Here is a 26273-nt window from a genome sequence, read left to right on the forward strand (position 1 = left end):
GGTGGCCCACTGCAAATGTTCTCCATTTCTTTAACCAGAAAAGAAATTCAAATGGTGGTACTTCTGCTCATGCACTGTATTTGAGAGATGAATTAACACTGGAACTACTATTGTCATCGTCTTTTACTTCACTTTTCCAGAAACATTACACGCCTTTTATAAAAACCAAATACTTTTCTGGGGAACTGTCACAATGCCATAAACTGGTGAATAGAGCCATGCAACAAGAACATGAGCATGCTGCTGGGCACAAGGTGTCAACAGTGAAGTAAAATGGGTTTTAAAACCATGTTTTCAACTGTGTATCAGCATGAATACATCTTAAAACAGCCAACAAATGCTATGCTTAGACAACGCTTAGTATTTATGATGAGGGAACAAAAGACAAGCTGAGGACAAAGCAGAAGCTGACACCCCCACAAACCACCCCCAGATGGGATATATGTGACATTCTTCAGGCACTCCTGGCTGCCCTAAAGCTCAGGAAAGGAAAAACAAAAAGTTAACTTATGGAGATCACAATCCTGCAAGACAGGAGTCTCCCTCAGTTTATAAATATCTTAGCAATCTACAAGAACAAAGCATTTCTATCAATAACCTAGCTTCCAGAAGGAAATGTAGATACAATTAAATGTCCTTATAACCTGCAGCCCATGGACAGATACTTGAAGGGGGCAGAGTGTAATGTTCCTCCAGGAAGCTCCCAACTATCTTAATGTTAATGCCTTGCTAGAGGGAAAAACAACCTTAACTGGACAATGGCAAGGCCTCTGGTATCCTGTGAGTCTTCTTTAACATATGAAAGTTCTTTTGAAACCTCCCTTTTCCTTGCCTCCCCCAAACCCATAGTATATAATCAACCACCCCTCATAACCCCAGGGCAGCAGCTCTTTCTGCCCAAGGGTCCTGTCCCTGTGCTTCAAGAAACCATCGTTTTGCACCAAAGATGTCTCAAGAATTCCTTCTTAGTCCTCAGCTCTGAACTTCACCTATATTCCAAAAGCCCATCATTTAGACACCTCATTAACATTGTAAGGGAAGACAAACTGTGTTTGAAGAAAACAGCCAGTGTATCTTTAAGAGATTGTGTGGCATCAAATTCTAGAAACACATGAAACTCTAGAACAAGGTAATCAGAAGTCTTCACCTAGTTATAAGGTATATAGTGTTAATTTATTTCCCTTCCCACATCCATGTTTTCCCTTCTGTGGGCTTGCATTATGTTGTAGATAAATTGGATTTCTCCGTACCCCATCCTGACATGGAGTATCCACACCCGAAATCCTTCTACTTCACTTTGACCCTCCCTCCCATCCACCAGAGCACATACTAAAGCTTTCCTTCCCTCTATCTCATTTCCTCTGAGCCCACTCTTTTTCTGGAATCAATGCATAATTGCAGTTTGGTCTGCTGAATGCAAGTTTTAGAATCCAAAGTTTGCATTCAATTCTCAGCTCTGTTATGTAGTAGAAATGAACTGAGCTAAGTCACAAAGCCTCTCTACATTTATTTTCTATTCTGTTAAGTGAAAGCAGTAATAATACTAACATCATAGTGGTAGTCAAGATGAAATGAGGAAGTGCATATGAAAACAGTTTTCTGCATACAACTGTCATTATTAGTAATGTGCTATCGCACTTAGGTATGGATGCCCATTAGGAATAACCCTAATTTGAAAATTTCAGACATAGTAGCTAGTTAATAATGGACTTCTTATGAAATTCCAGAACTTGCATGCTGGGTTTTGGAAAACTTTTCAGTGTTAGGAGAGATACACCCAATCTTCAGTGTGACAGCTGAAAACAAGACAAGATTGTGGGTATCATTTATTTTCCCTGTGTAGAACTTCTTGACCATCCTTGTTATGTTTGATTAATTTCCATGTTTATGAGTTGGCTTCCGCACAACGGAATCCAGAAAACTTCTCAAGAACTTGAACTCAAAGGGGAACAACTCAAGTTTGTAGATTTTGAATGTAAGTCCATTCAAAATTCATTTTGATCTCGAGGCTAGTAGTGGCTGGGGCATCCGATGATGAGGCAGCACCTTCAGGCAGGTGGTGACAGTCACGGCACCTTCCACATCCCCCTGTGGGGTGGCAGCAGCACTAGTAATCCTGTACCAGTTAAACTGCAGGAAGATAAACTGGAGACCTAGCCTGAAACTTGGTTCTCGCATGCCAAACAAACTGTGAGCTGCCCAGTATTCTTTTGCTAAACACCATTTCTGCTCAATCGGCCAGATTCAACTTTGGTTCCTGGCAACCAAGAACCCTGACTAATTCATGCTTTCATTGCCAGTTTGCAACCATTGAAATCATCTTCAGAGCTGGGGCACAATCTGCAAGGAATAAACGCACAAAAGGATTTGGAGTAAAGGTGAAATGAAGAGAGAAGCACCCCACAACTCATTTTAATGGGAGAAGCTGTGCCAGAGAAAAGAGGCTGTGTGTGGTGCTCTGTCTTTCCAAAGCCTGGTAGGCTCAGTTACCTGCAATTAAGTAGGAAGACAGCGAGAGAGGTGTGCGGTGAGACAGGACACAGCACAAATGCAGAAATTCCGTCTGGAAAAAGCTATGTCCGGTGTTCACACTGTCATGCACAGCGGCACTGGAATCAAATCAACAAGAAGCTGACTTCATTCTGAGAGTATTACTGTCAAAGCCACAATGAGTCTGGACTAAAAGAGACTGTGACCATTAGAGACATAAAATGACCCTGGCTCCCCAGTCGTCCACAAGCCAGAAGCACATTGAGAAAGCAGCTCACCCCCAGGGAGGGCATTTTCTCTAACTTCAGATGTAGGCAAGCAGAACAATGGAACAAGAAGAGCCTTGAGAAACCGCGGAAGGGGAACACTCTCAAAGAGCAACTGGAGCTCAATCAAAGAAGGTTCCCCATCCTCGAGGTAAAGCAATCAGACCGAGGGTTTAGGGAGTGGGTTTGCCATGAACAAACAGTTGCTATTTGTTACCTGATGTACCCCTTTGGGGATGAGAGCATTCGTCGTGGCCATCCTGCACCTGTCCACCACTGTATATTGGGATTATGAAAGACACCCCCGTGAACTGGGCATGACTTGAAGGTCTTGGCTTTGGTTTGGACCCAGTGACCCATCAGACCTTTCAGTGATCTCGCTTGAGAAAGAGGTTAGTGTGCTCTACATATAGGAGGGACAGTAAATTTAATATTTTGTGATCAAATGGGTAAATGGTGATAGTAACACTGCATTGATGTTGCCCACAAATGCTTTGAACTTTTCATCAGAGTGATGAAATAACCATGTTCTCTGTACCCTGCAAGAAAGGAATTGTCAGTAAACTTCTCTGACCAGTGAAATGTGAGTGGACATGTAAGAATCACTTTTGGGAGGACAGTTAAAAGTTCAGTGTGCAATGCACTAGTTTCTCCCTCTGCCAGAGACAATGTTTCAGAGAGTAGGCTGTTCCATCAGCACAGGATGCAAAGTTGCCATGATGCAGAAGAGACCCCCCAGTGACCCTTGTTAGACCCACAGCAAGAGCAAGAATAAAAACTTTGACACTTTAAACCACTGAAATCAGGAGGTTGTTTTTACCACAGCATAACTGAGACCATCCTGACTGATAGAGCTTGAAACACAGTTTCTAATCATGTTCTAGCAAACCAGGCATACACTAGAGAGGGATAGGGAGGAGAGAAGACAGATATAGCAAACAAAAAATGAGAAATATGCTTTCTTAGAACTAAGAGTTTGAATCAAATACAGGAGCCAGAGCTAGATAGTGACAGGATCCAACCTTGCAAATACAATGACAAATGTAAATACAATCTTTACATGTGTTTGGAAAGAAAATAGTAAGACTGCTTAGAATACAGGCTTTAATTCTAATTGGCATGCACAGGTAATAAGAGTGAGAATCACAGCACATGATTCACTCTTCCAATTTCTTTTTTTTTTTAATTAATTTATTTATTTGAGAGAGAGAGAGCACGCACATGAGAAGGAGGGACAGAGGGAGAGGGAGAGAAAAAATCTCAATCAGACTCCACGCTGAGCACGGAGCCCCAATGTGGGGCTCAATCTCACCACCTGGAGATCATGACCTGAGTTGAAACCAAGAGTCAGGGGCTCAACTGCCTGGGCCACCCAGGTGCCCCTCACTCTGATTCCACTTCCTGTGTATATGTGCATAAAATCTACACTCACATGCAGAAAAGCAAAGAATACAAATGGAAAGGTCCTTCTGAATTAGAAATATGTCGACAATATTAAAAATTCTTTCAATTGTAATTTGACTTATAATGTTAATTTATCAATTCTGTGAAAATAAACAGGAGCTCTTCTTAGCCAGGTTTCACTGTATGTTCACAGATGGTATCAACTTTTGAGCCTCCTACCTACTCACTCACTTAGTCCTTTTTCTATCACTATATTCACACTCCTTATATTTACTTTCTCTTAAGAGAGTAAACTTCCCAACTCATTCTGATTTACATTATTATTTTCTTAGCAGTTACCATATTTTCAGTGATAACACAGAAAGGCAAACCTATATCCGGCCTTTCCAGAATTAATACAGGTTTTTATCTCTCCAAGCAGGTAAAAAATTTAACTTCATTTTTCTAAGCAGATAGTTTGCTTAAATAAGATACAAAATAAGTAAATAAGCCTACTAAAGCAGGAAAATCAAAGAACATGTACTTCAATGAAAAAAATCAAAACCAAAAGAAAAAAACAAAAACTCAAAACCAAAACAAGAAAAAAATTATCATAGAATTAGGAAATAAAGGAGCTATATTGTTTTGGTTGAAGAAATGTCCTGAATAAAGTAAAATAAATGCTCATATCTCTGAATAATAAAAAAAAAAAAACCCAAGCAAAACCTCATTTATCATTTTGATACATGTTTTGAAAAGAGACCAGAGAGAACATTCCAAACTTGCGAATTGCATCGCTCCTCTTTAAACCCATAATGTTTGTTTTATGTTGTTCTCTAGATTTTGCATTCTAAATTTGCTTTTCAAAGTTTAAACTGCATAAAGATATCCACTCACAAATATGGAATTTATTTTCTAGGTTAGATAGGGTATAAAATGGTTAAGGTCCAAGCTAATGATAAACGCAGTTTCTTAGGAAGACTGACTCTCTCACATTAGTCTAGATGATACCATGCTACTTCTTAGGAAGACTGACTCTCTCACATTAGTCTAGATGATACCAATCTCCTCCATCAGTCATGGAGCAAAACAAGTTCAATATAAATGTCAACAGAAGGAAAAGACATTATTAAGTAAAAAAACAAGGTTATTAAACAAGCATCAGGGGGAACTCAATTCAGTTGATAAAACAAAAATGGTTTTTGAGACCAGGTCAGATAAAAAACTTGAATAGCTGGAGCTGTTACATCCAGCATGAGAAGAGTTAAAAATCAGTTCTTGAACAAATCTGGTAAGAATTTTAAAATGGCAAGAAATTAGACTGCATGACTAGTGTGTCAAAGGAGTTTCCTTTTGAAGGCTTAAGGCTTTGCCCTCACACAAATGCCCTTTCAGGTCTGAAAGTTCCTGAAATTTCTAACCGCCACTTCAATATCTGACCAATAAAATACGTGATTGGTTAGTTAAATGGTAAGTTACCATAGGTAATCACTGAAAATGATTTTGAAAAGGTGTAAATGAAAGGAAAAAATGTTAGATATAATGTCATATTTGGAGAAATATAATCTTAAAAGATATTCCTAGGGAGAAAATCTCAGAGGTAAAATCAGAAGCTCTAAAGAAAGTAGAATTCACTACCGAACATTGGTTCTTAACCAAGGGCAATTTTGACTCTCCTCACTTCCCAATCCCTAGGATGTTGGGCAATGGTTGGAGATATTTTTGATTGTCACACTGAGTAAAGGCCACAGATGCTGCTAAATATCTCATAATACACAGAACAGCCCTCAAAATGAAGCTTTATCCAACACAAAATATCAGAAATACAAAATTGAGCAACTCTGCTATGGATAGTTCCAGAATTCCAGAACTGTACATATTCGATATGATGCCAAATCCAAAAAGAAAAAGAATAGTAGATTCTGGATGTGTTTAGAAAAGTTTCTTTAAATACAAAAGAAAGATAATTTTCTTCCTAGGACCACTCATATAGTATCATATCATGTCAAAACACCTTGAATGAGGATGAGTGCTTCAATTTTAGCTAAAAAATTCATTTTGCTAAATAGGAGCTTTTCACTTTGGACACATGCACAAAAGTCTCTAATCTTAGTTTTCTAATCACTGAAAATAGACACTGTGATTTCAGCAGTGCTATAAAGAGAAAATGACAATATTCAGAAAGACCACATAGAGCAAATAATAGCAATTGGTATTATTATTATCATTATCACTATTTTATATGAGATAATATAAGCCACTCTAATCCTAGGCACTTAAAATTGGAAAAGTAGAAAACACTGATAATGTCCTAGTGGAAGGTACCAATAAGAAATAGAACAAAAATGCATTATTTTTCTCAAGCCTCACATCTTCTAGCTGACTTGACTCCTTTGAGAAAGTGTCCTCCATGTAGCAACAAGGGAAACTGACCTAAAGTCAATCTGTCTCCCATATGAACTCAGAAAAATACTGATTAAGTAGGTACTTGGTGTATTTTGAACCGATGGAACTCTTTGATGCGATTGGGGGAGTGTTGTGTCATGTACGAACCCTAAGGTGAACCCCAGTGAGTCACACTTTCTACAATCACTTCCCTCTGAGTAGTGGTGGAAACTGTGACTGTGTCCACCAATAGAATATGGCAAAGGTCATGTGTCACTCCCATGTTTATGTCACATTATATAAGGCTCCATCCTAGGAGTCTGGGGAGAGAGATTCTCTTGCTGGCTTTGAAGGAGCAAACAGCCATCTTGTGAGCTGCCTATGAAAAAGGCTACCTGACAGGAGTCTACAGGCAGCTTTAGGAGCTGAGGTGGCCTCTAGCCAGCAACCAGGAAGAAGCTGAGATCCTCAATCATACAGCCAAAAGGGAATGGAAGTGGATTCTTCCCCAGTCAAGCCTCCAAATAAGAACACAGCCAGGCTAACACCTTGATTTCAGCTTGGGTAGGCCCTGAGCAGAGGACTCAGCTAAACCTTTTCTGGACTCCTGACCCTAAGAAATGGTGAAATAACAAATGTATGTTGTGTTAATCTACTAAGTGTGTGGTAATTTGGTATGCAACAATGGAAAGCTAATACAGGGGAACTGGCCCATAATATAAATAGTGTCCCTAAAGTAGAAGTAAAAGCTTGAATATTTAAGGTATAAAGAATTATAAATAAAACTAGAACATGAAGGGGCTTCATGGTTCATGGATCCACACCAATTAGCCATGATGGTTCTGACAAGCCTATCATCTTATTACACACACACACACACACACACACACACACTGATTTATAGGAGACCAAACTAATCACGGCTATGAAAATATTTTATAATTATTTTACTAGAAATTTGCAACTGGATCTACAAAATATATGTTTTTGGCGAAAATTCTATATCCTATGGATATAAATGAGAATCAGTGAGCCAATGTACCAAGCAGAAACTTTTTTAATTGGCAATACTCCTACAACATATCATGCCAAGTAATCTGATTCAATATATGAATACCTAAAAGTTATTAATGTCATTGTAAGTATTATAAACACATGAAAGTCAACATGAAAAATTGGAATACATCTATTCATTATCAAAGCATAATATCAAATTAAATGGGCTTAAGAAAAACCTTATTGCAACTGAATAACGTTGATCAAGGTCAAACTTTAAAGGAGTACTTGCTACAGTATACCTTACATTTTTCATCAGTGGCATGGAAAGGTTATTTTAATTAATTCAAGGAATTTATTATTTATGGGATTATATATAAGTATAAAAGAAAGTCATTTAACCTGATGGCAGGAGAAAAAAACATGAAGCAGCATTACATTTCTGCAGGTTGTCAACGTGAGCAACATGTGGAAGTCAACACTGAGAGCAAAATGGAAGATACCACTTGTCTGATGAAGAGAGGGGCATCTCTTCTCTCTGAACCTCCCCATGCCTGTTACATGCTTCCCTTCGTCACATTTAAGTCCAAAGAGTGCTAAATGAGGACCAGTAATGTCACTTGTCTGAGAGCTTTCAGGCCCTAAGTTCTTGCTTCAGCTAAAAATAATATGATTTGGGACAATATTTACATGAACTGGTTTATTTCATACAAATACACCAGGCTGTGTTTGATGACATGGTGACATGTTTTTGCTGTTGTAATTAAAACACACATATCCAAATAAATAATTAGATTTAAAAAAATTCCCTAATAATTTTGACAGGATATAGTAATAGTAGCCATAAGGATTTGGCCTGGAATAGGATTGAAAAGAACCATAGGGGAATAAGTAGATCTGGACGAATTATAGTTTCTTTGTTTATAAAATGAAATAATAATTATATATATATATTATATATATATATATTTAATGTAGGAATTAGCTTAGATAATGTTTACAAAAATGTCAGGTCTTACAAACAGAAAGGAATTCTTCAGGGCCACTGGGTAGCTCAGTCGGTTAAGTGTCCGACTCTTGATTTCGGCTCAGGTCATGATCTCAGGGTTGTCAGATCGAGCCCTGCGTCAGGCTCTGTGGTGGGCATGAAGTCTGCTTAAGATTCTCTCTCTCCCTCTCCCTCTGTCCCTCACCCTACCCTCACCCCATTCATGGGCTCTCTCTCTCTCTTAAAAAACAAAACAAAACAAAACAAAACCAGAATAGAATTCTTCAGACATTACTGTTATTGCTGGTTTTACGTTACCTGGACTCTAACCTAAACCACAACCATCATTTACTTTGATACAAAGAGTCACCACCAGACACCTTTCACCGTACACTTTGAAGGCTTTCTATAAAAATATGGTTTTAAAGGAATGTATTCTTGTAATTTAAGATGCCAAGGCCATAGATGAGCAGAGAAGATTGCACGTCCTCTTCCAACTCAATGCTATGGTGACCTGAAAGTCCTTCTGGCAACAAATCACTGCGGGGCAGCATCACGAGAAGAAAACCCGAGGTTACACTATTCTGAAGATCTCTGTGGATTAGAAGATTCATGATAAGGCAAGAGACTGAAAAACAAAACCTAGTAGAGATAAGAGTCAAAACCACTGAACTGTCCCTTTAACATTCTGGTCAGTCCTTCCCCCAGGAAGTGCCACGTTTGAGAAGAGCAGTTCTCTCCCTTCTTGGCACAGTATGAGGGAAACATTGGGTCAGATGACACAAAATACTTTCTTTTATGATTGCTCCATAATTACGGAAATGCAAGGGTGTAATAACAACCCATTTTAAGGACTCGTGGGTTTCCTGGTGTCAAAGTCAAATTGTCGTGGTGTTAGTAGTGTTACCAATTCTACCAACATATGACTTTACATGGCTCAGATGAGATAGATAAACAAATTCGGGTAATCCTACAAAGCAGTGCCCCCTGTAGTTCTGTCTGCCTTCTGCAAATGCTGTAGGGAAACGGCGTAATTCACTGACTCTCTAGAGTGTCGTAGTTTAATGGCATTTCACAGCCGTGGCACATCACATTACATTATGTTCACAGTGTCTCCACGAAAGCCACAACACCATAAAGTGATAACATCGCATAATGAGACAGACAAACCCAATGTAATGTGACATACAAGGAAATCAATGCAGCGTATCACTAGAAGCACCCCGGTTTGGAAGGGGGTACCTATGGGCATTTCAAATGAATTTACAGATCATTCATTTCCTACATAATTCTACTGTATTTAATTTCTGTGCATCTGCAGGCTTCCACAGAGAAATCTGATGTTGAATTTGCAAGCTGTGCAATTGCACAACCGTATTTCTCTTCTAGAGGAAGTCATGAAGGAAAATGTAAATACATAGCATAAGCTATTTGAAGGAATTTAAAGAAGGGCAAATATTTCTTTTTAAAAGGCTGTTCTCTTTGCAAAGATTGTGCAAAGGACTGCACATTTCCTAAATGAACTGGCACAGTTCTGACCTTTCAACATGAAAAAAAAAAGAGGACCCTTTTAAAATAAAGAAGTAGCAATTATAAAAGGATTAAAGGTAGGATTTATCAGGAAAGGCTACATACAACATGGAGTGCTGGATAGAATTAGACACTAAGGCAATAAGAATTCCTCAACAATAGTCTTTTATTATAAGAGAAAACAGTCCCAGATAACACTACCCCAAAGCCGGGCAACAAGTTACTATGGGAACTCTCAAGGACCAAACTTATAATATCAAATCACTGGCAATAATGCCTTTGCATTTTGCACAAGAAGGGCAATAATAATGCTCTCTCAAATATGTTGATGAGCTAAATCCCACACCAGGTGTATTAAGTACAAGGACAGATGGAGTTAATGTCAGCTAGAAAGACTTTAGGTTTTGGGGTGCCTGGGTGGCTCAGTTGGTTGAGTGTCTGCCTTAGGCTCAGGTCATAATCCTGGGGTCCTGGGATTGGCCCCCAGGGCATTGGGTTCCCTGATCAGTGGGGGGCCTGCTTCTCCCTCTCCCTGCTTGTGTGCTCTCTCTCTCACTCACTCTCTCAAATAAATAAATAAAATCTTAAAAAAGAAGAACGAAAGAAAGAAAGAAAGAAAGAAAGAAAGAAAGAAAGAAAGAAAAAAAGAAAGAAAGGAAGAAAGAAAGGAAGAAAGAAAAAGAAAGAAAGAAAGAGTTTAGGTTTTGATGATGTATCTGGTGAGAGACGTTTGTAACCAATAGCCATTGACTTGCAGAGTGGTAAAACATGGTGACCAGAAGCGTTGGGTTACACTGGAAGATATTCTTAAGGCAATTTTAGATCTTTGAATGCATTATTTTTTAGTCTTTATGGCATCATTTTCAAGACTGAATTGAAAATTTAGGAAACCAGATTTAAAATAACATTAAAATATGATGGAGGAATTTTTTTAAAGACTGTGATTTACATTTATGCAAATTTAAAACTCTATATATTTAGGGTGGAAATGTGTTCAACCATCCACTTATTTTGACTCCATCCTTTTTTGAACTTTAAGACCTGCAACATTAGCACTGCCTCTGACCTAGTAACTATCGTGTGTGGATCCTACCAACTAGTTCTGTCTGCCTATTTCTTTTCTCCCCCAGGTTCTAAAACCATCTCCTTCTTTGGCATGGCGTCTTAGGGTTGAAATAGGCATACCTCCAAAATGATCAGAGTTTATTTAGAAGTTAAAATAGACGTGAAATCTTGAAAATTACAATCATATTTTCAAATAAAACACATGCCAGTTTTCCATCATTATCTTTTGTGTGTGGGTGTTAAAACACATAGCATGAGATCTACCCTCTTAACAAAATTTTAAATGAACAGTACAGTGTTGTTAACTATAAGTACAATATTCTAAGTAAATTCTCTAGAACTTTTTTATTTTGCATGACTAAAATTTTTACTTCTTGAATATCAACTCTCCATTTTCCCCTCCCCCAACAGCTGGCCATCATTATTCTACTCTCTTCTTCAATGAGTTTGACTACTTCAGATATTCATACAAGTGGGATAATGCAGGATCTGTTCTTCTGTGACTGACTTATTTCACTTAGCGTAATATTCTCAAGGTTCAGCTTGTTGTAGTATGTGACAGGATTTCTTTCTTTTTTTAAAGCCTGAATAGTAATCCATTTTATGCATATACCCCATTTTATTTATCCATTCACCCATCCATGGACATTAGGCTGTTTCCACCATCTTTTGGCTACTGAGAAAATACTGCAGTGAACTTGGGAATGCAATTTTTTTTTTTGAGATCCCATTTTCAATTGAGAGTCATTTTCAATGGAAAAACACCCATAAGTTGAATTGCTGGTCATATGACAGTTCTATTTTGAATTTTTTGAGGAAATTCTATACTGTTTTCCATAGTGGCTGCACCATTCCACATTCCTATCAACACTGTGTAAGGATGCCAAATTCTCCACATCTTTACCAAAACACTTGTCATTTTCTATCTTTCTGATAATGACCATCCTAACAGGTGTCAGGTGATATGTCATTATAGTTTTGATCTGCATTACCCTGATGATTAGTAATATTGAGCATCTTTGTATATAACTGCTAGCGATTTGTATGGTTTTTTTTTTGGAGAATTGTTTATTCAAGTCCTGTCTCATTTTTTAATAGATGTAGGAGTTCTATGGTTTTCCAATATTTTTTCCCTTTCTGTGAGTTACCTTTTAATTCTATCGATTGTTTCCTTTGCTGTGTAGAAACTTTTTAGTCTGAGGCAGTCCCACTTGTCTATTTTTCCTTTTGTTACCTGTACTTTTGGTGTCATATTTGAGAAACTATTGCCACGACCAATGTCATAAAGATTTTCTCTTCTCCTAGAAGTTTTCTTCTAGGAGTTTCATAATTTCAACTCTTACATTTAGGTCATCCATTTTGGGCTGATTTTGATGTATAGTGTAAGATAATGGTCCAATTTTTTGTTTGTTTTGTATGCCCAATGGTATGGCACTGTGCCAGGGTACTAGAGAGAAAAGGTACCCTGATTTTCCTACTGGCTTTGATGTCACTGCTTTTGTGTTTACTTGGGGTGCAGGACACTTTAACTGATTTCTGGATAAAGGGAAGTGACCCAATATTGTTGTTGAATCAATGTTTCCATGGGAGAAAGAAAGCCCTGGGGCTTCCTATTCTGCTATCTTCCGATGCCACTCCTCTGTCACTATCTCTTATGCCTAGTCTATTTACAAGAATAACACTTGCGGGATAGGTATCACAATTCATAGTTCTGTAAACATCTTTCTTTATCTACCATGCCTCTATCCCCAGCCTTGCAGAAGGCATAAAACAAAACAGATCCCACTCATAAGGTGGAAAAAATGAGAGCATTCTGGATGATTCATGGTTGTGAAGCTACTGATGTGAAAATCTTAGATATCATTTGAGATCATTTGGTAGTAAGTTTCCTGGTCTATTTCTTTGTGATAAAATACAGAAGGGAAAGAGATACTAAAGATAAAATAAACATATTATGCTGAAAAACATTTGCTTTGACTTAAATTCAGCATCCCTATCTTGTCCTTTAATTTTTTGGGGGGGCTCTGTTATGTATGTTTTCTATTTTTACCTGCAGCTCAAATTCTGTGTTAATATGTATTGGAATATATCACTTTTGGGCTTATGGCATGTCTTCTAATTATGGCAAGCACCTTTAAAGTTAAATTAGCATTGGGTTGCAAACTTAATCATTTAAACTAGCATACCACCTAAAGAAATTTGTAAGTTAACCTTTGGCAAAACAAACAAACAAACAAACAACAACAACAAAAAAACAGGCTTAAAAATGTGTAAAAGAAAAAAAAAAGAAAAGAACTTTCATTCAGTAAGACCCACTTTAGAAGGATAAAAGCAAGGATTATTGACCTCAAATAATGATTCATAAACAATAAATCTCTTTTGGGCTCAAGCTCCCAGGAGGACAGTATCAGGAACCTCTGATTTCCCTAAGATCTATAGCACATGACAGTCTCAGAGTATCTGACAAGGTGTTCATACAACACATGTCAGTGTAAATAAATAATCACTCCTCTCTGCACAAGGCACAGTCTGTTTTCTACCTTAATCAAGGTCACAGTACAAATGTTGCATCTGAGTTCCCTCCCCCATCTCCCTTCCTCTCCATTCTTTCTGCCTGGAGAACAAGAGCATGCCCATAACTTATTTAGATCTCACCTTTCAGCATTCAGAAACCTCAGGCAAGGAGACATTGAAAAAGAGACTCAGTCAACAGTGCAGTTCTGGGACTTTTCTTCTTCTCTCTGTCTCTCTTTTTAACCAAAATTAACTCTGTAATTAGAGTGCATTTTTCTTCTGCACTCCCATGATATGGCACACCTCCGTCCAGGGCAATAAGAGAGAAATCTCTTCCCCAGGATTATTCAAGTCCCTCCTCTTTGTTGCCATTCCATCACTCCAGGAATTAGAGGAGTCTGGGAAACATTCTACCATTTCTGCCATTCTTATTCCTCTTTCTGGTACAAGAACTGGGAATCCAAAGATGTTTCCTCTTGTCCAAATTATTAGAGTTTTCCCCCAGGTGTTCTGCTAAGGCTTTTTCCAGGCAAAGACTTACAGTGCCAATTCTGGGCTACTCTATAACAATACAATACATTTACTTTTCACTTACAACGTGGCAGAACTATTTTGGTTGTTGTGGACAATGATGATAAAAATGTTGTTTGTTGTTTGTTTTGTTTATTTTTTATACCCATTATAATACACTCATTAACACTGGATTTTATACATTATCATGTTTTGATGCTCATACATACATCATCATGTTTCAGAAAAAGTATCTGATTTTTTAGTATAATTAGTGTTAGTTCACTCTACCTTTTTCAAAACTGCATTTTTGATAGTATATTACTTCTTAGTTTATCTTACTTCATTTTCTCTAGTTTTGATCTTTTTTCACCAAAGATTGCTCATCAATTGTGTTTCCAAAGGAAGAGTAACTTCAAAAGATTTGCTATCAATTGATGCCACCTACAAATTCCGGAGTCTGAACTCTACCTAGGTATATTCTTTACATGCTTGAAAAAATCATGTCAGAATTGAACTAGTGCCTAAACCATGTGCACAACATGTAATGAAAACTTAAATTATCAAGATAATTCAAACTGGATTGGGATTTAAAAAATAGACTTTACATGAAATGGCCAGCTTGAAAGAGAAAAAAAAAAATTGGGGGCTAATCCATTTTAATAACCTCACTTTTATCATTATAACCAGACAATGATACTTCATGAAAACAACACTCATTTAAAAGTACTTTTCCATGAAAAATATATACAGATGACAGATTGGTGGTTTCCAGAGGTGGAGGTGGGGAGAATAAGTGAAAGGAGATCAAAATGTGCAAACTTCCAGATATAAAATAAGTCATGGCATGTACTGTACAGCAGAATGACTGTAGTCAGCGATACTGTAGTCACACTTACAAGTTGCTAAGAGAATAGATCTTAAAAGTTCTCATCATAAGAAAAATAAGTTTTGTGATTATGTATGGTGACAGATGTTAACTTGACTTATTGGTGATCATTTTGAAATATATACAAATATTGAATCATTATGTTGTATACTAACATAATTATTATTATTTTGTAAATTAATATAATGTTCTATATCACTTATACTCCCCCCTAAAACATTACCAAACATTGCCATATGCCCCTTAGCAGCAAAACCACTCCCATTGAGAACTACTGGTCTAGAGATACCCAGTAATGCCATTTTCCAGGCCTTATTCTTGTATTCACACACACAAAAAAGTATTTTTTCATGAAAAATGAAGTTATCAGCTTTCTACAAGGTCCTCGATCCCAATTATCTATCATAAGTAACCTTTTAACAAGCTCTCTGTGGATATAATCACTCATCTATCACTCTACTCAATTTATTTGACCTCATTTTGCTGATTAGAAAATCATCCTTTATATTTAGGTATATTATTTCTTTTTTTTTTTTTCCATTTTAAATTTCCGACCAAAAAAGTAAAATGAAAACAAATGTTCTACAATTTATTGATATAAAATGTAGATAATGGACTTACAAGGGACAAATGTATGTCATATACATTTGTCAAAGAATTTTTTTTCCCACTTTTATTCAGCTATGGTTCAAACAACTGCATATAATCTTCAGATCCCCCTTGGATTCTACAGTATGACAAGGGAGAAACTCTCTGGAAGGGCTCTCTCCTGCTTGTTAAAAGGATGAAGTGTCACTAATATTTCCTATGTGGTACGAGTAACAAAAAGGAAGATCAGATCGAAGGGCAGAAAGATATCCTGAGCTGACATCTTTGCAGCAGAGGTAAAGTACTTTTTATTACTAAAAAGAAAACATTTATAAAGACATTGATCTCCAAAGCAAACTCAGATGCCGTATTTTGTACCAGAGTGAACTATGTAATAAGCCTTCCTCTCTTATGTTTGAAACTGTTTTTCTATGATGACAGTGACATTTTATATATTTAGCCCACAATTTTAACAGCTCCTAAATATTCATAATGCTAATTTTAAGTCACAGCATGATTTGTTAATTCTTATAACTCTGCCAAACCTTGATAAATTGGGCTAAATTTGAACCAGATTTTCTAAGCCTTGCAGGGACATATTAATTCAATATTATTACTGTCAAGCATAAAATATGTTCAGAAGCTTCCAGCATCACTTGACAGATGAACTGGCATTTTATTCCCTTAAAGTGACTAACTTATCTGCCATTGAAATAACCAATAATGTTGTCTATTGTTCTCGCATTTAATGGGGTTCATTCTTTTGACCTACTTGTAGAGTCAGGGAAGGAAATAGGCAAAATTCTTTTAAGAAAAGTAATAGTTTAGGTAGTTAATAAATATGAACCCCCATATTTCACAAAATTTAAAAATGTCAAGAAAGAAAAAGAAGCTAATTGTTGTTGGTCTACCAAATGCTAAATATGGTAAATGGCTCTAAATGAGCAAAATAGAGAAGTGTCTGTTCTTTTCATAAGGATATTTCAAAGGAAATAAACATGGTTTATTGGATTTCTGTCATTTATTGTGCATTATTAGTAAGTCAGTATCTATTCATATTGTCTGAGGAAATCTTATTTCCTGGATATGAAACTGTGTTATTTTGACATTGTCCTATTTTCATGGCAAATCCAAATGTGATTTAGATTTTGACTTGGAAAAAGAGCAGTTTCCCTAATTTTTTTTTTTCTTCTGACCCTTCCTCCCCAGGGCAAGTTCATAGCACCTATGGTTATAAAAATATAACACCACAATGACCTTGAGTGTCAATAACTTAAAAGATAAATGACACAGATATTTCTCCAACCAGATTCTTCTCTTGCATTATCCTACTTATGACCTTTTGCATAATCATTTTTGTCTTCCTATCAGAGATTCTTCCTTCTCTCTCATGTGTCTGGATCTTTCATTTACTGAAGGATTTCTGCTTTGGAAATTGCACTCCCTCTTACACATTTTCCATTTTTCCCTCTCTGCTACATTCTCCCTTAATAGGTGACATCTTAAAAAAAAAAAAAAAAAAGGAGGAAAAGAAAAGCTCCCTTTGACCCCAATTCTTCCTCTGGCTACCATTTTATTTTCTGCTCATGTTGAAACAAAACTTCTTGAAAAGAGTCTATAGTCTCTTTCTCAAATTTCTCAACAACATACACATTTTTTCCTTGAAGATGCTGCATTTATTAACTTTTTTGCTTTTAAAAAGACATAGACTTTGTTTTTTAGAGCAGTTTTAAATTCATAGAAAAATTGAGCAGGGAGTACAGAGATTTCCCATATATCTCCTTCTCCCACACATACAGTCTCCCCCACTATCAAAACCCAGCATCAGAATGATACATTTGTTACAGCTGATGAACCTACCTTGGCACATCATTACCACTCACTGTGCATAGTTTACATTAGTATTTACTCTTGGTCTTACAAACTATAGGTTTTGATAAATGTGTAATGACATGAATCTACCATTATAGTATCATACAGAATAGCTTCACTGCCCTAAAATCCTCTGTGTTTGTCCTATTTATCCCTCCCTCCCCACTAATCCTTGGAAACCACTGATCTTTTTATTGTTTCATAGTTTTGCCTGCAACATACACTTTTCAACTCATTTAAAAATTTCTCTTTTTTTAAAGATTTTATTTCTTTATTTGAGAGAGAGAGAGAACAAGTAGTAAGGAGGGGCAGAGGAGAGGGAGAGAAGCAGACTCCCTGCTGAGCAGGAAGTCTGATGTGGGCTTGATCCCAGAACCCAGAAATCATGACCAGAGCTGAAGGCAGATGCTTAACCGACTAAGCCACCCAGGCGCCCCTCATTTAAATATTTCTATCCAACTACTACACAGCTATTCCTTCTGCAATCACTAATCATTTTGTCAAGCAGAATACAATGATGAATTCATAGCGTTCAACCTAGTTCAGCATTTCAGCATTGACAGTTGAACATTTCCATATTCTTTTTTTTTTTAAATATTTTATTTATTTATTTGACAAAGATAGACACAGTGAGAGAGGGAACACAAGCAGGGGGAGTGGGAGAGGGAGAAGCAGGCTCCCTGTGGAGCAGGGAGCCCGATGCAGGGCCTGATCCCAGGACCCTGGTATCATGACCCGAGCCGAAGGCAGACACTTAACGACTGAGCCACCCAGGCGCCCCGAACATTTCCATATTCTTGACAAACGTATGTACCTTTGCTTGCATGATATTGCATCTTTCAGGTATCCTTTTCTTCTCTGGACATTTGTGTTCATTCTCATTTATTGACTTTTCCTTTTCTGACCACTTTTAAAACTTAGGACAACTCTAGGCTTGCATCTGGCGCTCTATTCTAACTAGATGGAGTCCAATTTATCTTATTCAACTGGAAGACTTTAAATAATATCTATGGTTAAAGTCACCTCTATTTGTGTATGACTTCTAACCTTAGGACAATATAGAGTAGATACATTTTTCCCTATTCTTTCTACTAAGTACAACTAAAAACTCTGGATATTATATATGAAACAAAGAGAAGATGACTCTGAAAGATTCAGAGAAAAAGGCAGGCCTTCTAGGAACCTAGAGACCCAAGGAATGGCATGATGTGGATTGTCTATTACTGAATATAGTCCTGACTGGTTGCTGAAGAAGATACCAACCTGGAAATATCAATGGGTACAGTCCAAAAAAAGCCAAGGGAAGAGACTCTCTCTAGGTAAAGGACCAGGAAAGGAGCATCCTAACAAAACAGAAAACTTTCAGACAAATACCATGAATAAAACTGTGGCCTCATTATCACCATTGTCAGCAAAGTGGTGTCACCAACTACATTAGCTTTCATGAGGTTCCTCTATCCCTTACTGGGGTGGTTTCAAAGAAGGTTGACTGGGGACCTGGGACTTCTGTCCTCACTGGGCAATAAGGAGGCTCCACCACACACACACCCAGTGTCAGTGGAAGCCACAAGACAAGCAGTAATGGTCTCTGCAGAGGGATACTGGGAAGCCTGAATTATCATCCCACCCAGCAAATGGTGCTGTGTTTCCTTGCTGACATGGTGTCAAAGGATGACCAGGAAAACAGAAGACATAAATAAGATCCAGATTCTCATGACATAATATTCAAAATGTCCAAGATATATCAAAAATCATTTATTATGTCCCAAACCAGAAAATATATCAAATTAAATTAGAAAAGATAATCAATAGACTGGCGCTCTGATGGCAAAGATGCTGGGATTCTCTGACAAGGAAAAAAGGAGCCATTGTAAATTTGCTTCCATGAGAAGTTACTAACATGCTGGAAGGAAATGAAAAGTAGAAAGTCTCATCAAAGGGAATAGTCACACACACACACACACACACACAAACACACACCATAAAGAAGAGTCAAATGGAAATTGTAGAACAGAAAAATACAAAAACCAAAATTTAAAAATTTCATGAATGCACCCAATAGGAGAATTGAGATGACACCGAAAAGAACCAGTTAACTTGAAGACGGAGGAGAAAAATTACCCAATCTAAACAATAGAGAGAAAATTGACTGAAGAAAAATGAACAGAGCCTCGGGAACCTGTAAGACCACAACAAAAATCCAACATTTCATGTCATCTGAGCCTCAGGAGAAATGGAGAACAAGAATAGGACTGAAAATGTATTCCAAAAACTAATGGCTGAAAACTCAAATTTGGAAGAAGACATAAACTTACATATTTAAGAAGCTGAGCAAACCCCAAACAGGATGAACCCAAATAAATCCATGCCAAAATACGTCATAAATAAACTTCTGAAGACTGAACGCAAAGAAAAAGTCTTGACAGCAGTGAGAAAGAGATGCTGTCTTACCTTTAAGAGATAAACAATTCAAAAGACAGCAGATTTCTCATCAGAAAACATAGAGGCCAGAAGAAAGTGGTACAACATTCTTGCGCAGGAAGAGAACTATGTCCCTAAACAAATTAAGTGAAAAAATAACTTCAGAAGTTATTATTTTTTCAGACCCTGTGGCTTTTGATGGGATTATTTCCCAAGTTATAGCCCTAGTGACCAAAGCTATTCTCCCAATTTTAAATGCTGCCCAAAATCTTCATGAACACTGAATTTTTATTCTGATATCTTGATTATTTCAAATGCCTATAACCTTGGTATTTCAATTAAAGCAAGTTCAGGGTTGATAATAGAACATTATATTAAGAAACAAAATATCTGCTCAAATCCTTGTTCAACCACTTACTATGTGAAGTTGGTCAAGACCCTTTATTTCTAAACCCTAATTTCTTCATTTATTAAGTGGGACAATAATATCTGTTGCATATCTCACAATGAGGATCAAAGAGGATAGCTTATAAAGTAGCAGTTTTTCAGATTTCATCAGTTTTTAATTATAGGAATATATAGAGATGTGTATCATTTAATTTATTTTTTAAAAGATTGAGCATACTTTTTCTAGACATGGAAGGAACAAAAAGATCAGTCTCTACCATCAGGGTAAATAGTTAATTGAAGAGACAGACTTGTCTGTACACATTCCGTAAAGGGCAACATAATGAGGCAAAATATATTTATAGATGCAAAAATAAATTTCTGTGGTAACTGCAAGAGCCTTACTGTAAACACCTGGATGTAAGTCTGGGCACCACCACCTGTGTCATTGGATAGATTATTAATATCTCCAAAGTTCAGTACCTTCGTTGACAAAATGGGGATAAAAATAATGTATATTCATAACTCAAATAAAGACAATTCATGTGAAGCATTCAGTTGAGAGTGTGACACCTAGCAATCTACAAAATGATAGATTATTATTGTAGTTATTAATCATAAGATTATTTATCAGGAGTGGCTTTCACATGACATGTTTTGGCAAGGGCAGGCTTCTAAAGGCAAGTACGGAATGGATTACAAGTGTATCCGAAGCTGACAAAGCAGGATATCGAAAGCCAGAGAGCCAGAAAGCTTCAGGATAAGTTTGTATTCTGATAGGGTTGGAATACAATATAAATGACAAGAGGAGTACATTTGACTTGAGATCATATTATTGACAATGAAGAGCTCTTAAGGATGCTGGAGAACAGACTGGGCATGATAATCGTTGCATTTCTTAAAGGTATTCTGACGGCAGAGAGAATGTCATAGATGAAAGTGCAGAGCTGGAATCAGGAAAATCAATTATAATGCAGTTCCAATAATCCAGGTAGCAGGTGATAAAGGCCTGACCTAACAGAAGAAAATGGGTAAAAATGATGATGGATGCCAGACGCAGGAAAAGAACATCTTAGGATAATACAAGTGAACTGATTCATTGAAAAGAATCACACACGGCTGTAATGGAAAACACAACAGGAAAAGTTTTTGGAACTTGACATTTTTACCACTGCAAAACCTTGACCTCAAAGAGCCTGAAAACTGTGTCAGAGACCCGGATCATCTATCTTAGATATTCTTCACTTTTGTGCCAAACAACCCGCTCCTTCTCAAGGGCAAATATGATGCCTTATCGACTCTGGCTGGTAAAGCAAATATCCTGAATGCCTAGTTATTGACACTTCAGAATTACATCTTTTCTAATGACTCAGTGGGTGTGATATTCAGTAATGGAACTTCTTAATTTGTGCTTTTGATATACCAAGACCTTTCTCCACGCTGTATTTTGTCCGCTGATGTCATTGTCTGCAGGGATCCCATCCACATATGCTGCTTGCAATTTCCTGTTGTGTACTCTACATAATTGAATGATGCCCTCAGCACTGGCTTCCCAATAAATATCACTCACAATGACCTTGAAAATACCCTTTCTTCTTCAAACACTCTTTTTCTAGCTCTGGTCATTAATCAAATGAACTAACATGCGTTAATGTAAAAAATAGCAAATATGGTATAAATAAGACACTGAAGACAAATTATTTTCTCTGGCACTACTAATTATATTAAATGATACTTTATTAGAACAAATGTATCTCCATAAATTAGCATACATATCTTCATGAATACATATGTTTTTACACAATTATATTACCTAATGCTTATTGGGGGTTGTTATGGGCTGAACATGGTTTTTAGGGCTTTATAGGTATTTGTTGTTTTAAGCCATAAAAGGTGGGTAATATTACTAGCCCCATTTAACAGATGAGTAAGGTGAAGCTTAGAGAATTGAAAGACGAGGCTCAAAATTGGGACTAAAAAGTGGTGAATCCAGTGAATCTGACTGAAAGCCCTTATCCCTGGTCACTGTAATACAGCAGTATGCATTCTAACATGGGCATATCTGTGTAAGCACACGTGTGTGCAAACATATGCATATTTGACTACATAAATACTGTTAACAACATACAATATACCTCAGTCCAGATGTTAGGAAGCGCGTGCCAAAGCCCTGCTATGGAGCAATGCTTTGAAACAAAGAAAAATGTCCAGCTCTAAGTTAAGATTATTATTTCTCTTCCTCTTGGCCCATCTATTCATAAATCTGAATTACATTGCATGACAAATTCTACCATTCTAGTTTCATCAACAGTTATCAGCAATAGCAATCAAATTAAATTTCCAGCAACCTCTTCAAAATTTCTAAAACTAGCCAGATTTCAAATTTCACTTTTCCTCAGCAAAAACCTTACAAAATACCTATAATGAGGACATTTTAAGTTAACTTAAGGTTAACTCTACTTACCTATAAAGTGTAAATTTTTCAGGTCATTCAGTTAGTTTGAAAAAAGTCTGAGTTTCTCTGAACACCAGCCTGAGGTATGACTACACATAAATGAGTGATTTAATAAGCAATTTTTAAAAATCAATCTTATTATTGTAGCACAGAGGTCAAAAACTGGCAAGCTACAGGCCAGATTTTGCCCTCAGACATGTTTTGTTTGGCCACATAATTTTGGCTTGTCCACGGTTGTAAATCTTTTGAAATGGTTGCCAACATTTGAAAATTGGGAGATACGTAAAAATGTGTTTCTGGCTTCTTTTAAAAAGCCTGAAGTTCTGGCAAGCTGCGTCTGCCTTCTCTGGTAGCAACTCTCATTTGTATGAGGCTAAGTCCCAGCACTCAGTCCACTGTGACTCTGTCCTTGGTTGCTTGAGCTCTCCTGAGGCTCCTCTTGACTATGGCAGTTTCTCAGACTTCCCTTGTTTTCGATATCCTTGGCAGTCTTAAGGAGGATTAGTCAGGAATTTTGTAGAATGTGACTCAATTGGGATTTTGCTCAAGTTTTCTCATAAGTAGGCTGTGGTTATTCCGTTGTTTACAGAGGAAGATCACAGAGGTAGTCCCTCTCATCAAATTATATCAAGGGTACAAATCATCCACATGACTTAACACTTTTGATATTAACTTTGATCATCTGGCTAAGCTAGTGAATCAATTATGTAGCTCACCTCCTTAGGAGCAAAATATTTACACAACTATTTTTGGATTCTTCCACATGATGTAGAGATTTTTAACATAAAGAATCCCATATTTCAGAACAAATGTATTTAAATACCTAAAAGAGAGGCTTGGTCTTCTCAGGAATCTATTTATTATTTATGTCTTTCTGGGGATTCATTTAACCTACCAGGTTAGATAACTTTGTACTCAGTATCTTATAAAAAGTAGAGGTTTAATACATATTTGTTGAATGAATTAACAAATTATGACTACCACAAGTTTATTTATATAATGTATGTGTATATGTTATAAATATCAATCATTTTGTTGATCAAAAAGAGCCGGATTTAAAAAATGTACACATAATGACTCCATGTATCATTAATACATAGTGATAGAAAGCAGAGCAGGGACCCAGTTGAGACTGGGACTAACTGGAGATCTTTGGGATGATGGAAATGTTTTATAATTTGATTGTAGTTGGAATTACATGCATATTTACATTCATCAAAGTTCATCAACATGTGTCTTAAAATGTAGTTGCTTATTGTGTTAAATTAGATCTCAATAAAGTTGATTTTTAAAAAGTAAAATGTGAACCCACTTTCCAGGGTTTCTTATCAGATGACAGAGAAGCATTTGAAAATGTGAGAAGAAATAAGATTAGAAAATGTTAAAAATGGTTATAAATTTAATAAGTAAAGAGGAGTGTATCACAGACTGGTAGCCAGGAAATTCATCTCCCTATTTGCCATAATAATGGAATTTAAGCAAGAAATATGACTTTATATCTAGAGCATACATTTCCAGTCCTCCGATTGTGAGTAGTTATATAGCTACATAATTAAGTTTTCACTAAATGGATCTGGTAAGAATTGGTATGTACAGTTCTACCTTACTTGCTTAAAAGAAAATTGCTTCCATAGCAATCCCTGATTTCCTCTTCATGACCACTGCAACGTGGATGTCTTGATCACACAGATGAACATAAGAACCTAGATATTGGTGAAGCTGGATCATTGGAGAAACCTGAATCACGGAATGACCAAGTGGAGCAGAGCCTCCCAGCCGGTCACCCAGGAGAGGTAGAGGTCAGTGAACTAACATTCTTCCTCAAGCCACTCTGGTTTGGGTCTCTCATTAAAGTTTAGACTTTGCTTTTACTGAAACCAGGAAGACCCAGGGCATTTCATTTAATAGTTTGAATAAAGGCAGAGAGATGTAAAAAGCTGTCACTGAGGAGACATGACTCAATGTATTAGGAAAATATTAGGAGATATTAGGAAAAGGGGATTTGGAAGAGGGATTGGGATAAAAGAATGGGGAATTCAATTAATGGGGTAACAAGATTATTGATGAACTTATAAATTAAACAGTTCAATTAAGGTTTAATAATATCAGAGAAGAAAGGAATGATCATGAACAATACAGAGACGTGTTGGAAGTATTTCCTCAGGAAGATCAAGCAGAGGTATAAAATTGGTTGGAGAAAAAAGAGAGTGTAGCAAAATGAAACTGGAATAATGATTTAAAAATAAAGTGATATGCCCTAGGGCCAAGGGAGTGGCCATAAGAAAAAAAGACAGGAAAAAAACCAAGATATATCTTGAAGAAGGTAACTGACAGAATGAGGTGATCAATCCTGAGAGTCTATAAAGGGGTTTATTTAAAAAAAAAAAAAAAAAAAAAGGGGTTTATTTTTTTTATTTTTATTTTTTTTTTGAGTCTATAAAGGGTTTTAAAAAAAAAAGTCTAAGGTACAAAAACTCAGACAATTTGGTAATTGTAGACAGAAACAGTTCATCTTTCTGTTTCTTTTGTATAATGAACACTTCAATGCTATTTTCAAAGAGCTATATTCTGTGGAAGTTTCTAATTAATTTCAGTAATATATTCTTTTTAAATGAGTTGCCTATGTGAATTACAATGTGATTCTGTATCTGAATCATATTGGTTTCCTTTAGAAATGAATTTCAAACAATATATTTCTTTGGTTCGTGTACTCCTTTTCTAGGGAGCACAGAAGTGTATCTAATAGTGGAGTGGGGAGAAAATGCCTTCCTCAAGAAGGCAGCTCTGCTGTGTTAAATAATAAACAAAAATTTCCAAGGTGTAGAGAAGAAGGATTGCCTAATGCTCTGAAAAGCTTGTAAATAGGTGAGGTTTTATAGAGAAATATGGCAAAATTAAGGGATTGCAAATATTCTGAATGGCCAATACACAAAGCGAGATATTAGGGAAATGAAACTGGGAAATATCCCTCTCCTCCAATCTTAGTCCTAAAGCTTTGGGTCGGGTCCACACTATCCAATACTGGTTTGATAGTAAGCTTCTGTATATTCTTCCTCCAGCCTATCCCATACATTTCTAACATGTTACACTCTGTTATGTATGTTGTAGTCTGTCCTCTCTGGTTTCCAACCCTCTGGGAACCCCCCATTACCTGAAGCCGTGTATGGCCTCAAGGCTTTCTAGGATCTGACTCCAAAGTATCTTTCATCATCTGCTAAATCATACCAAAAGTTATACTCTGTTCTTTAATACAGTCTGCTGTTTCCTTTCCTTTTTCTTGCCCAGTTTGTTCATCTTTTATCTTTACCTTTTGAAAAATCTACTTATCTCTATGGTTCAGATTAAACACTACTTATTCTTGGATGTTCTTATGCTATATTTAATTTTGGTATACGGCTTATTACTTTTTTCAGTTATAATCTTTTATAATCTATAAAACTTTTTTCAGTTTTAATTGTATGTGGCATTTTAGTGCTCAAATCTGAAACTTGATAAAATGTTCCTTTTTGTCCTTCCATATGCTTCTGCCCATCC

The sequence above is a fragment of the Halichoerus grypus genome, chromosome 4 (assembly GCF_964656455.1).
Source record: "Halichoerus grypus chromosome 4, mHalGry1.hap1.1, whole genome shotgun sequence".
NCBI lineage: Eukaryota > Metazoa > Chordata > Mammalia > Carnivora > Phocidae > Halichoerus > Halichoerus grypus.